We start from the raw sequence: 13,582 nt of genomic DNA on the forward strand, positions 1-13,582 counted from the left end.
TTACTAGTTATAGAGATGCCTAGAAAAATACGAGAATCTGGTGTCCTACACCAAGCATTGTCACAGACGTATTTATATAATTTCAAAGGTCATTACTTGGTTTAGAAAAAATATTATACAACATTAAAGTAATTAATGTCAACAGAGTAATAATTACATTTAAAATAAATAAAATGTATTTAAAGTAATCCCTCATGTTCCAGTAGCATACATATGGCCTTGTTTTATTAACTGTGCTGGAAAAGCATCAATACAAAAACACATTTCTAATTAACTTGACCTCATATATTACAACAAATATTGACTACTGTTGAAACTAGCTTCTGCTTCTACAATGAGGTTACAGATGTGTTACAAAAATAGCAAACAGATGCTTTCTTTCTGTCAGACGAAAGTTCTTAAGCACAAAATGAAATGTGATTGGCACCATATTTTCCCTTTAATAACTATCAGCCAATTTAGTATACTCACTAATATGTTTAGTGTTTACAGATAAGTGAGGGATCATAATGATGAAAAGTACACGAATTTTATGCCTACAAATACACAGTTATTTCTACCCAAGCATAGAGTTGAGTGTCATTTGTTCATCTGTAGTTGCAGCAAGGCATGTACAGCACCTCGTCAATATTCCAGCTTCTGTTCCAAAACATCAATGCTGCCAGGCTTTTTTTTGCTGTGGGACTCTCCAGGGGGACGATAGAGTAGAAACTTCTACACTGATGGAGGCGCCAAGAAGGATAGCATTTATTTATTTAATCAGCTTCTAGCAGCTAATGGCCATTTAGCAAGATAAAAGTTAAATAAGAGATATTTAGTTCCAATCATAAACTGATGACGTAACAATGACACAAGTATAACATCATTAACGTTTAATATTGTTGTAGTGGCCCAAATATAAATAAAGATACGCATATATATTCTATATATTACACAACACCACAAGATAACAGATAAAATGAAACAATCGGAACACTAGAAATAGAACTGTTCAGAGCCTAAACTGAAATAACTAAATGTATAAAAAAGTATTAACATGGCAGTTAAAATAGTTCCAGAGCTGAGTTATTAATAGAAAGATATATCGCTATCTTGGAAAAATTTGATAAGTTTTTAGGTAAATTGAGAATTATTCATAGAAAGTAGAATCGTAGCACTTGTAGGAAACTCTAATTTCAGAGGACGTTATTCAGGCAAAGAAGATTGGCTATGCCTCTCCCATTTTGCAAATGCAATGAAGATGTGACTGATGGCACCTTCTGTAGTGTTCAGCATTGCCAACTCGGCGTATTTCCTATAAGAAATTACAGAATTTAAAGTTATACAATTGTTAAAATTTAGCTTTGGCAATTGATGGATTTTTTGACAGATATTATTAAAAATTTAAAAATTTACTTTCTTTTGACGAATTTTGCTGATTTAGTTTAATTTTGATAAAAGTATTATATATTATCTGGAAAAACTGTTACAAATCTTCATACACATGCAAGGCAGTGGCATGGTGTATTAACAAACTGTTTCACTAAAAAGTTTCAATCAGTGTGTTGTGAAAATAGATTCTATTTCTAATTTGCTATTTCAAATTAAATATATATAGGATATAAGTGACAAGTTAACTGGAATTAATACCTTTGGTTTCATTCCTGTTGATCATTGTACACAGTTATCTTTTATTTAGAGCTAATAGTAACAAATATCTTGGATGACCAGCAAACTCAGCAAAGCAAACATAATATGGTGGCATATGGCTTTAATATCTTTTGTATGCCTAGATACAGAATATGGCTCTAGTAGCAGCAGCACAATAACAAAGGTATAAATTGGCTTATGAGTTCTGGATAGTGAGTGCAGTGCATTAGTGTATGTTCCAGTACTGTAGTGCATTATTATGTGTTTGTTAACCATTAACAGTTCATAATGGGAGGGAACCTCCATGGTACATATTCACTATAAAGAAAAGTATAAAGAACCAGAGATTACTGCATAATACGTGTAAGACAAACTGTAGGGCTATAGATAGACAGATGATGAATGAAGCACATTTTTCTGTCAAGAGAGCAATGACTGATGCCTTCAATGACTAATGCAGCAGAATATTGTCAAGTGATCTGTCACAGAACCCAAAGAACTTCTGATCATATATAAAGACTGTTAGTGGCACCAAAGTTAGTGTCCAGTCCCTAGCGAATGAGACAGGAACTGAAACTGAGTGTAGCAAATCAAAAGCTGAAATGCTTAACTCCAATTTACAAACACTCCTTTACAAAGAAAAATCCAGGAGTATAGCCCAAAATTAATTATCATACCACCAAAAAGATGACTGAAACATGTATTAGTGTCAGTGGTATTGAGAAACAGCTGAAATGTTAAAATTTAACAAAGCTCCAAGGATCAATGGAATCCCCATCAATTCTATACTGAATTTGCAGCTGACTTAGCCCCTCTTCTAGATATAATCTATCGTAGATCCCTCCAACAAAAACTGTGCCCAATTCTTGGAAAAGGTATGGGTCACACCTGTCTACAAGAACAGTGGCAGAAGTGATCCACAAAACTACTGTCCACCATCCTTGACATTAATTTGCTGTAGGATCTTAGAACATGTTCTGAGCTTAAACATAATGAGGTATCTTCAATAGAATAATATGCCAACTGGTGTGGATTTCGGAAACATTGATAAAAGTGAAACCCAAATCACACTTTTCTCACATCACATACTAAAAGCTTTGGATCATGGCAACCTGGTAAATGCAGTGTTTCTTGATTTCTGAAAAGCATTTGACTAGTACTGCAGTTACGCTTATTGGCAAAAGTACGATCATATGGGGTATCAAGGGAAATTTTAGGACTCTTTGATAGGAAGAACACACCATGTTGTCTTGGATGGAGTGTCATCATCAGATGTAGAAGTAAGTTTGAGTATGCCCCAGGGAAGAGTATTGGGATCCTTCCTTGTTGATGTTGTATATCAATGACCTCACAGATAATATTAATAGTAAAATCATGCTTTTGGAAAATGGTGCAGTTATCTATAATGAAGTACTATCTGAAAGAAGCTGCTTAGTATTCTGTCAGATCTTGATAAAATTTCAAAGTGGTGCAAAAGCTGGCAATGTGCTTTAAATCTTCAGGAATGTAAAGCTGTGTGCTTCACAAAACGAAAAAAAACATAGTATTATATGGCTATAATATCAAAGAATCACTGCTGGAATCGGCCAACTCATACAAATACCTGGGTGTAACACTTTGTAGGGATATGAAATGGAATCATCATATAATCTCAGTCATTGGTGAAGCAGGTGGGTGTAAACTTCGGTTTACTGTTAGAATACTGGGGAAATATACTCAGTCTACAAAGGAATTTGCTCACAAATCACCCATGCGACCAGTTCTAGAATGTTGCTCAAGTGTGGGGACCCATGCCAAATAGATCTAACAGGGGATATCAGATGTATGCAGTGAAGGGCAATATCAATGGTCACAGGTTTGTTTAGGCCAGGAGAGAGTGTCAAAGCAATACTGAATTAACTGTACTGGAAGACTCTTGAAGATATATGTAAACTACAGCAATAATGTCTATTACCAAAAGTAATATACTACAACCCCCTACATAACGCTCACACAGGGATCTGAAGATAAGATTAGAATAATTACTGCAAGCACAGAGGCATTCAAACAATTATTATTCCCATGCTCCATGCATGAATGGAATGGAAGAAACCCTAATAACTGGTACATTGGGACTCACCCGCTGCCACGCATCTCACGGTGGTTTTCAGAGTATAGATGTAGATGTAGAATTACAGTCTATTGTTTTTTAGTTAATTGTTTTTTTGTTTTAACGACTAAATAGAACATGTAAGGAAACTGTATTACATGGTATGTATAACATTTTTAAAAGTGTGGTTAAATGATAAACTATTAAAGGACTGACTGTTAGAGGTGGCTGGGGAACATAGCAGTGCATGGCGCGAATATTGCCAATGCAATCTGAATTTGCGCCTGTCAGATTTACTTCTTCACGGGAAAAGAATGTTCTATTTGTCAGCAGCGTCTTCATGAGGGTCAAAATTGTCATTTTAGTTTATTAAAAATGCATATGTATGTGCAGTTGCTTAAACTTCTCTTACATTGTTTGTAGTTAATCACTATGCAGTTAGATCCATTGATCGTCTTTCAGGTCTAACCAAGAAACTTTTCCCGAGTGCTGACCATTCATCTCTTTTAAAGGTACACCAGACAAAGTGCGGTGCTTCGATTTCGAATTCCTCTACTAACACTTTAAAGCAGAACTACAAAACGCCACTGATAATGGGCATTTAGTCTTCTTATAGATGAATCTACTGACATTTCTGTCACCAAATTGTTGGCTGTATGCACTGTATATTTTTCAAAACAACAAAGCTGAGATATTTACACTTCGTTAGGAATTGTTGAACAAGAGCAAGAGTATGCTGACTGCATTGTTACTACAGTAAACTCATTACTTTCAGACTATGATTTAGACATTAAGCAAACAAGACGAATTGGTAATGATAATGGCGCATTAACGGCGGGCATTAACGATACTGTTTACCAGGATCTGAAACGTGAGCCGCTAATCTAGTGTTGTTCCCAAGTTCGACGATTCTTTCACTTAGCTGTGTTCTCTGCTGCCAAAACGCTGCTAAGGAATCTTAAGTTTTACATTTGTGAAATTATGCTTGGTGCTCTAAATTTTCGTCTCGACAATTCAGGTAAAGGGATTCGCTTAAAGCAAGAAATGATAGACCCGAGGCCCTTAAAATTGTACTCCAATGAGACACAAGGTGGCTGACGATCAAGGTTGCTGTTAATCGCATTTTAAGTCAGTAATTTGAGCCACAGGCACGTTTCGAAATATCCTGACTTCAGACTGTTACTCAGCTGAACTTTTAAGCAGGGTGTCTCACCTAAACTTTTCACCGCCAATGTCCCTGGAACCGCAATAGATATTGACGAATGTCTTTCACGGGTATGAATGTACGGCAAGGGCTCACGATAGCAAATACTACGAGACGTTCTAAACCGTATGTAAACATTGGTTTCAGCACAAAATTATGTTTTTTTTTTTAATGGACGCCCTATATTACTCCATACGCAATAAATAGCATGAGAAATCAAAACAATAATGGCGTTAGTTGCATCGCAATACGTCTGTTACATCCCGAGAACGCGAAGTTTACGCGTGAAATCAACGAAATGCGCTGCTATTGCACTTTTCACGATGCAAAAGAGACCCGCATGTTGCTTTTAATCGCGATGTGATTGACGTACACCTTCTTACTTTCACTGTTATCACGCAGTTTATGCGTAGGGTACTGTTTGCCAATGAGGTCACGTTTACAAACCGTGGGAACATCATCTTACAAAATATGCAATACTGGAAACCAGAAAATCCACTCTGAATTCTCCAGGTTGAATATCAGTGTCAGTGGAGTGTCAGTGGTATGGTAGTGTAGGACAACACATCATTGTCCTTTATTTCATTGATGGCACTCTTAATGGGCGATAGTACGAAAGGTTTCTGAGATGTATCTTACCTGGATTGATGGAAGACCTACCCCTTCATTTGCGTCAAATAATGTGTTATCAACATGACAGATGCCTTGTGCATAATGCCACAGTGGCCTGACAGGCGCTAAACCAACAATTCCCAGGTTGATGGATTGGATGGGGGAGTCCCATTCAGGGATTTCCAGCATGGTAGCCGAACCTCACACCCATGGATTTTTTCTCTGGGGCATGTCAGAGATGTGGTGTATCAGCAGTTCTCAAGAACAGTTGTAACATTCCCTATGCCGATATACCATTTTGTAACATCCCCTCTGCAGAATGACGAACACTAACTTATAACCCCTTGGACTGTCTGGTATGGTAAGTGGTAGATTTACAAGAGTGTGTGGCAGTTCCTCTTTGTGACTTACCTGCGCTGTGTCAGCGTAGTCAGCCTCTGCACTTTCTCGACCTGTAATCTTACCTACCCTGACCTGCAGTTCAGCTGCTCATATTACAGGAAAACGTAGACATAATGCTTCTTTAATAGTTAGTGCTTTCTATGTGCTCTGATCATTATTACTCATAGTTGCTCTCTACTTTCAATTTGTCTCACATTCTTTCAACCTAAAAACTAAACCTTTTCTTTAACTTTAAATACCCCTTCACCGCATGTAAGTTCTGTTACTTTGCATTTCCCCAACTACTTCTCTCCCTCGGACACTTGTGCTCTCTCCTTCACACTCCTGTGAAGAATCTTTGGTAGACAAATGGTTAGTAGAAGAGGCCGAAGTGCAGAAACGGAGAATTGCTTCAGTCTGCTGAGGTGCGCACAGTCCCAAGCTGTGAAGTTTCCCCAAGAGCAAGAGACTCCCTACACTTAATTATCACTCTCTCGTCTCCTGTACCTCATCAATTCTATTACATTCCTTAGTCCAAAAACTCGTTTTGAACCAGGGTAGACGAGTCGATAGGCATTAATATGTGGTGAACTCTCCACCAAAAATGGGTCCATGATACACCAGCAGAAACTTCTTTATCTCTTGGGACAGCTTTCTCGAACGCTCTTTGGTCTTGACCAAATCCCCTGGTTTAAATACCGTTGCCTGAGCCCTTGCATCATGTATTTTCTTTCTTTCAGCTGTCCATCGACGCATTCTTTCCCTGGCCAACTTTTCAATTTCATCCTTAGCCACAACTTTGCTCACAGGAAAAATTACTTCACACCCAATAACTTTCGTTGGTTTGTGTCCAAACATTAACTCAAATGGCGCAAAACCAGTTGCTTCATGCCATACATTATTGATTACCTCTTCAAAATTTACAATAAAGTTTTCGCAAGTTGTGTTTCTCCTGTGACAATAAGTTCTATATAACTGGTTCAACTCCTTCATGAACCGCTCACTGGGCTTCCCTTGAGGGAAATATGGCGAAATTCTGACATGTCTCAGTCCATGTCGCTACAACATTTCCGTAAACTTGTGGGCTGTAAACTGAGGACCATTGTCTGACAGTGAAGCAGCTGACTTGCCACCTGCACAGACATATATTTCTCCAGTTTTTCAGTCAATATCTTGGCATTCGGCCTCCTAATTGGTTTCAACTCTATGTGTTTCGCAAACACATCTAACACTACAAAAATATAGGTACAACCACCCCTGGATACTGGGAGAGGTCTAAACAAGTCTACTGCAATCCGGGACCGATGGTCTTTGTAGTCTAGTCCCTTCAGCCCCCACAAACCAACCAACCATCCACTGCAATTAATTCTCGAGGTCCTTCTACTTGCTCATTCTGTCACAAACCTTGAATGAGAACCATAACTGCTCGCGCCTTTTGACATTGATCACAAGGTTGGACTCGCCTCTGCATCCTACGCCACATGTTTTCAAATATTACCTCTTCTTGTAATTTTGTAATGCATATTCGTGCCACATAATGTACATAACTTTCGTGTACTAGGTCTATTAATTCAACTATATTGCTGCGGAAAACAGAGTTTCCCCTCGTCCTGGTCCTCTCTCCTTCTCCTAAACAACACCCCTTGATGAATCTTATAACATAATTTCACTCTGCGATATTTCTTTGATCCTAATATTTGCTTAACATATCTTAAATATTCATCCCGATTCTGCTGTCTTCTTATATCCTTACATAATCGCCTAAAATTACCGAACTATCAGTTTAATAAGTCACAGCTGCAAAATACTAACGCGAATTCTTTACAGACGAATGGAAAAACTGGTAGGAGCCGACCTCAGGGAAGATCAGTTTGGATTCTGTAGAAATGTTGGAACACGCGAGGCAATACTGACCTTACGACTTATCTTAGAAAATAGTTTAAGGAAAGGCAAACCTACGTTTCTAGCATTTGTAGACTTAGAGAAAGCTTTTGACAATTTTGACTGGAATACTCTCTTTAAAATTCTGAAGGTGGCAGGGGTAAAACGCAGGGAGCGAAAGGCTATTTACAATTTGTACAGAAACCAGATGGCAGTTACAAGAGTCGAGGGACATGAAAGGGAAGCAGTAGCTGGGAAGGGAGTAAGACATGGTTGTAGCCTCTCACCGATGTTACTCAATCTGTATATTGAGCAAGCAGTGAAGGAAGCAAAAGGAAAATTCGGAGTAGGAATTAAAATCCATGGAGAAGAAATAAAAACTTTGAGGTTCGCCAATGACATTGTAATTCTGTCAGAGACAGCAAAGGACTTGGAAGAGCAGTTGAACGGAATGGACAGTGTCTTGAAAGGAGGATATAAGATGAACATCAGCAAAAGCCAAACGATGGTAATGGAATGTAGTAGAATTAAGTCGGATGATGCTGAGGGAATTAGATTAGGAAATGAGACACTTAAAGTAGTAAAGGAGTTTTGCTATTTGGGGAGCAAAATAACTGATGATGGTCGAAGTAGAGAGGATATAAAATGTAGACTGGCAATGGCAAGGAAAGCGTTTCTGAAGAAGAGAAATTTGTTAACACCGAGTATTGATTTAAGTGCCAGGAAGTCGTTTCTGGAAGTATTTGTACGGAGTGTAGCAATGTATGGAAGTGAAACGTGGAGGATAAATAGTTTGGACAAGAAGAGAATAGAAGCTTTCGAAATGTGATGCTACAGGAGAAGACTTCCGGCATAAGAAGTCAGCCTGATTCTGCCAACGGCCTTGTCAAAGAGGGCGGAGAAGCGGATAGAGGTTCAGGGCACTCTCTTGTCCTAGGGGTGGGAAATTGCCCCTAAAGGCGGAAGAATCAGCAATGATCAACGACGTGAGGATGCAGAAGGCAATGGAAACCACTGCATTAAAGACACGTAACGTGCATCCACAGGACATGTGGCCTGTAATTGAAGAAGTGTCATGATGATCTCTCCATTGGCAAAAGATTCCGGAATAGTCCTCCATTCGGATCTCCGGGAGGGGCTGCCAAGGGGGAGGTTACCATGAGAAAAAGATTGAATAATCAACGGAAGGATAACGTTCTACGAGTCGGGGCTTGGAATGTCAGAAGCTTGAACGTGGTAGGGAAACTAGAAAATCTGAAAAGGGAAATGCAAAGGCTCAATCTAGATATAGTAGGGGTCAGTGAAGTGAAGTGGAAGGAAGACAAGGATTTCTGGTCAGAGAGTATCGGGTAATATCAACAGCAGCAGAAAATGTTATAACAGGTGTAGGATTCGTTATGAATAGGAAGGTAGGGCAGAGGGTGTGTTACTGTGAACAGTTCAGTGACTGGGTTGTTCCAATCAGAATCGACAGCAGACCAACACCGACAACGATAGTTCAGGTATACATGCCGACGTCGCAAGCTGAAGATGAACAGATAGAGAAAGTGCATGAGGATATTGAAAGGGTAATGCAGTATGTAAAGGGGGACGAAAATCTAATAGTCATGGGTGACTCGAAAGCAGTTGTAGCGGAAGGAGTAGAAGAAAATGTTACAGGAGAATATGGGCTTGGGACAAGGAATGAAAGAGGAGAAAGACTAATTGAGTTCTGTAACAAGTTTCAGCTAGTAATAGCGAATACCCTGTTCAAGAATCACAAGAGGAGGAGGTATACTTGGAAAAGGCCTGGAGATGCGGGAAGATTTCAATTAGATTACATCATGGTCAGACAGAGATTCCAAAATCAGATACTGGATTGTAAGGCGTATCCATGAGCAGATATAGACTCAGGTAACAATATAGTAGTGATGAAGAGTAGGCTGAAGTTCAAGACATTAGTCAGGAAGAATCAATACGCAAAGAAGTGGGATACGGAAGTACTAAGGAATGACGAGATACGTTTGAAGTTCTCTAACGCTATAGATACAGCAATAAGGAATAGCGCAGTAGGCATTACAGTTGAAGAGAAATGGACATCTGTAAAAAGGGCCATCACAGAAGTTGGGAAGGAAAACATAGGTACAAAGAAGGTAGCTGCGAAGAAACCCTGGGTAACAGAAAAAATACTTCAGTTGATTGATGAAAGGAGGAAGTACAAACATGTTCCGGGAAAATCAGGAATACAGAAATACTAGTCGCTGAGGAATGAAATAAATAGGAAGTGCAGGGAAGCTAAGACGAAATGGCTGCAGGAAAAATGTGAAGACATCGAAAAAGATATGATTGTCGGAAGGACAGACTCAGCATACAGGAAAGTCAAAACAACCTTTGGCGACATTAAAAGCAACGGTGGTAACATTAAGAGTGCAACGGGAATTCCACTGTTAAATGCAGAGGAGAGAGCAGATAGGTGGAAAGAATACATTGAAAGCCTCTATGAGGGTGAAGATTTGTCTGATGTGATAGAAGAACAAACAGGAGTCGATTTAGAAGAGATAGGGGATCCAGTATTAGAATCGGAATTTAAAAGAGCTTTGGAGGACTTACGGCAGAAGGGATAGATAACATTCCATCAGAATTTCTAAAATCATTGGGGGAAGTGGCAACAAAACGACTATTCACGTTGGTGTGTAGAATATATGAGTCTGGCGATATACCATCTGACTTTCGGAAAACCATCATCCACACAATTCCGAAGACGGCAAGCGCTGACAAGTGCGAGAATTATCGCACAAACAGCTTAACAGCTCATGCATCGAAGCTGCTTACAAGAATAATATACAGGAGAATGGAAAAGAAAATTGAGAATGCGCTAGGTGACGATCAGTTTGGCTTTAGGAAAAGTAAAGGGACGAGAGATGCAATTCTGATGTTACGGATAATAATGGAAGCAAGGCTAAAGAAAAATCAAGACACTTTCATAGGATTTGTCGACCTGGAAAAAGCGTTCGACAATATAAAATGGTGCAAGCTGTTCGAGATTCGGAAAAAAGTTGGGGTAAGCTATAGGGAGAGTCGGGTCATATACAATATGTACAACAACCAAGAGGGAATAATAAGAGTGGACGATCAAGAACGAAGTGCTCGTATTCAGAAGGGTGTAAGACAAGGCTATAGCCTTTCGCCCCTACTCTTCAATCTGTACATCGAGGAAGCAATGATGGAAATAAAAGAAAGGTTCAGGAGTGAAATTAAAATACAAGGTAAAAGGATATCAATGATACGATTCGCTGATGACATTGCTATCCTGAGTGAAAGTGAAGAAGAATTAAATGATCTGCTGAACGGAATGAACAGTCTAATGAGTACACAGTATGGTTTGAGAGTAAATCGGAGAAAGACGAAGGTAATGAGAAGTAGTAGAAATGAGAACTGCGAGAAACTTAACATCAGGATTGAAGGTCACAAAGTCAATGAAGTTAAGGAATTCTGCTACCTAGGCAGTAAAATAACCAATGACGGACGGAGCAAAGAGGACATCAAAAGCAGACTCGCTATGGCAAAAAAGGCATTTCTGGCCAAGAGAAGTCTACTAATATCAAATACCGGCCTTAATTTGAGGAAGAAATTTCTGAGGATGCACGTCTGGAGTACAGCATTGTATGGTAGTGAAACATGGACTGTGGGAAAACCGGAACAGAAGAGAATCGAAGCATTTGAGATGTGGTGCTATAGACGAATGTTGAAAATTAGATGGACTGATAAGGTAAGGAATGAAGAGGTTCTACGCAGAATCGGAAAGGAAAGGAATATGTGGAAAACACTGATAAGGAGAAGGGACAGGATGATAGGACATCTGCTAAGACATGAGGGAATGACTTCCATGGTACTAGAGGGAGCTGTAGAGGGCAAAAACTGTAGAGGAAGACAGAGATTGGAATACGTCAAGCAAATAATTGAGGACTTAGGTTGCAAGCGCTGCTCTGAGATGAAAAGGTTAGCACAGGAAAGGAATTCGTGACGGGCCGCATCAAACCAGTCAGTAGACTGATGACCAAAAAAAAAAAAAACAGGATAATGCTGAAGATTAGATGGGTAGATCACATAACCAATGAGGAGGTATTGAATAGGTTTGGGGAGAAGAGAAGTTTGCGGCACAACTTGACTAGAAGAAGGGATCGGTTGAAAGGGCATATTCTGAGGCATCAAGGGATCACCAATTTAGTATTGGAGGGCAGTGCGGAGGGTAAAAATCGTAGAGGGAGACCAAGAGATGAAAACTCTAAGCAGATTCAGAAGGATGTAGGTTGCAGTAAATACTAGGAGATGAAAAAGCTTGCACAGGATACAGTAGCATGGAGACCTGCATCAAACCAGTCTCTGGACTGAAGACCGCAACAACATTAACTACTACTACTATTTATTTATCTTTTACGTTCGTCTCACACTTTACTGGCCACTCTTGTGGCTTTTCTTTCACAAGCTTCCAGCCCACCTGCGAAGCACTTCGTACTACTCCATGATGCATCACTATTACTCGTTTCCTGGTCAATGCACCATTTTGTAGCATTTCCTGGGTTGATGTACCACTTCGTAGCGTCCCCTCTGCGCAATGACAAACCCAAACTTATAATGTATTGGACCCCTTGGACTGTCTGGTACAGTAAGCAGTAGATTTACAGGGGTGAGTGGCAGGTCCTCTTTGTGACTTACGAGGGCCGTTCAGAAGTAATCTCCGGTTGATTTAAAAAAATACACCAAGTTAAATAAAAGTATTTTAATATATACATCTTACAACTACATCTTTGCACTATTTTTCTACATAGTCTCTATAGCGAATGAGGCACTTATCGTATCTCTTCACAAGCTTTGAAATTCCTTCTGCATAAAAATCACCCGCTTGTGCCTGGAGCCAGCCTGTGACCGCATCTTTGAGCTCTTCGTCGTCATCAAACCGCTGTGACCCGAGCCATTTCTTCAAATGCATGAAGAGGTGATAATCACTTGGCGCCAGGTCTGGGCTGTAAGGTGGATGGTTGATAACGTCCCACTTGAAGGACTCAAGAAGGGCCGTTGTTCTGCGAGCAGAGTGAGGACGGGCGTTATCGTGCAAAAAAACGATACCGGAAGTCAGCATACCACGGCGTTTGTTCTGTATAGCCCGTCGTAACTTTTTTATTGTTTCACAGTACACGTCTTGATTAATGGTCGTACCACGTTCCATGAATTCAACCAACAACACCCCTTTGGCATCCCAAAACACCGTTGCCATCAGTTTTCTGGCAGAAAAATCTTGCGAGGCTTTTCTTGGTTTGGTAGGCGAATTTGAATGTGCCCACATCTTTGATTGTTCTTTTGTCTCAGGGTTCACGTACTTAATCCAGGTTTCGTCACCGGTCACGATTCTGTTTAACAATGGTTCTCCTTCGTCCTCATAACGTGACAGAAAGTCTAATGCAGAGGCCATTCTTTGAGTTTTGTGGTGGTCGGTAAGAATTTTGGGCACCCATCGTGCACAGAACTTACGGTAACCCAATCGTGCTGTCACTATCTCGTACAAGAGAGTCTTAGAAATCTGTGGAAAACCATTAGACAACTCCGACATTGAGAAACGTCGATTTTCACGAACTTTTGCATCAACTGTCTGAACGAGTTCGTCAGTCACCAATGATGGTCTACCACTCCTCTCTTCATCATGAACGTTTTCTCGTCCACTTTTAAATAAACGTACCCATTCACGGACAACTCCTTCACTCATAGCTCTTGGACCGTGCACGGCACAAAGCTCACGATGAATAGCTGCT

The sequence above is a fragment of the Schistocerca cancellata genome, chromosome 8 (genome assembly GCF_023864275.1).
Source record: "Schistocerca cancellata isolate TAMUIC-IGC-003103 chromosome 8, iqSchCanc2.1, whole genome shotgun sequence".
NCBI lineage: Eukaryota > Metazoa > Arthropoda > Insecta > Orthoptera > Acrididae > Schistocerca > Schistocerca cancellata.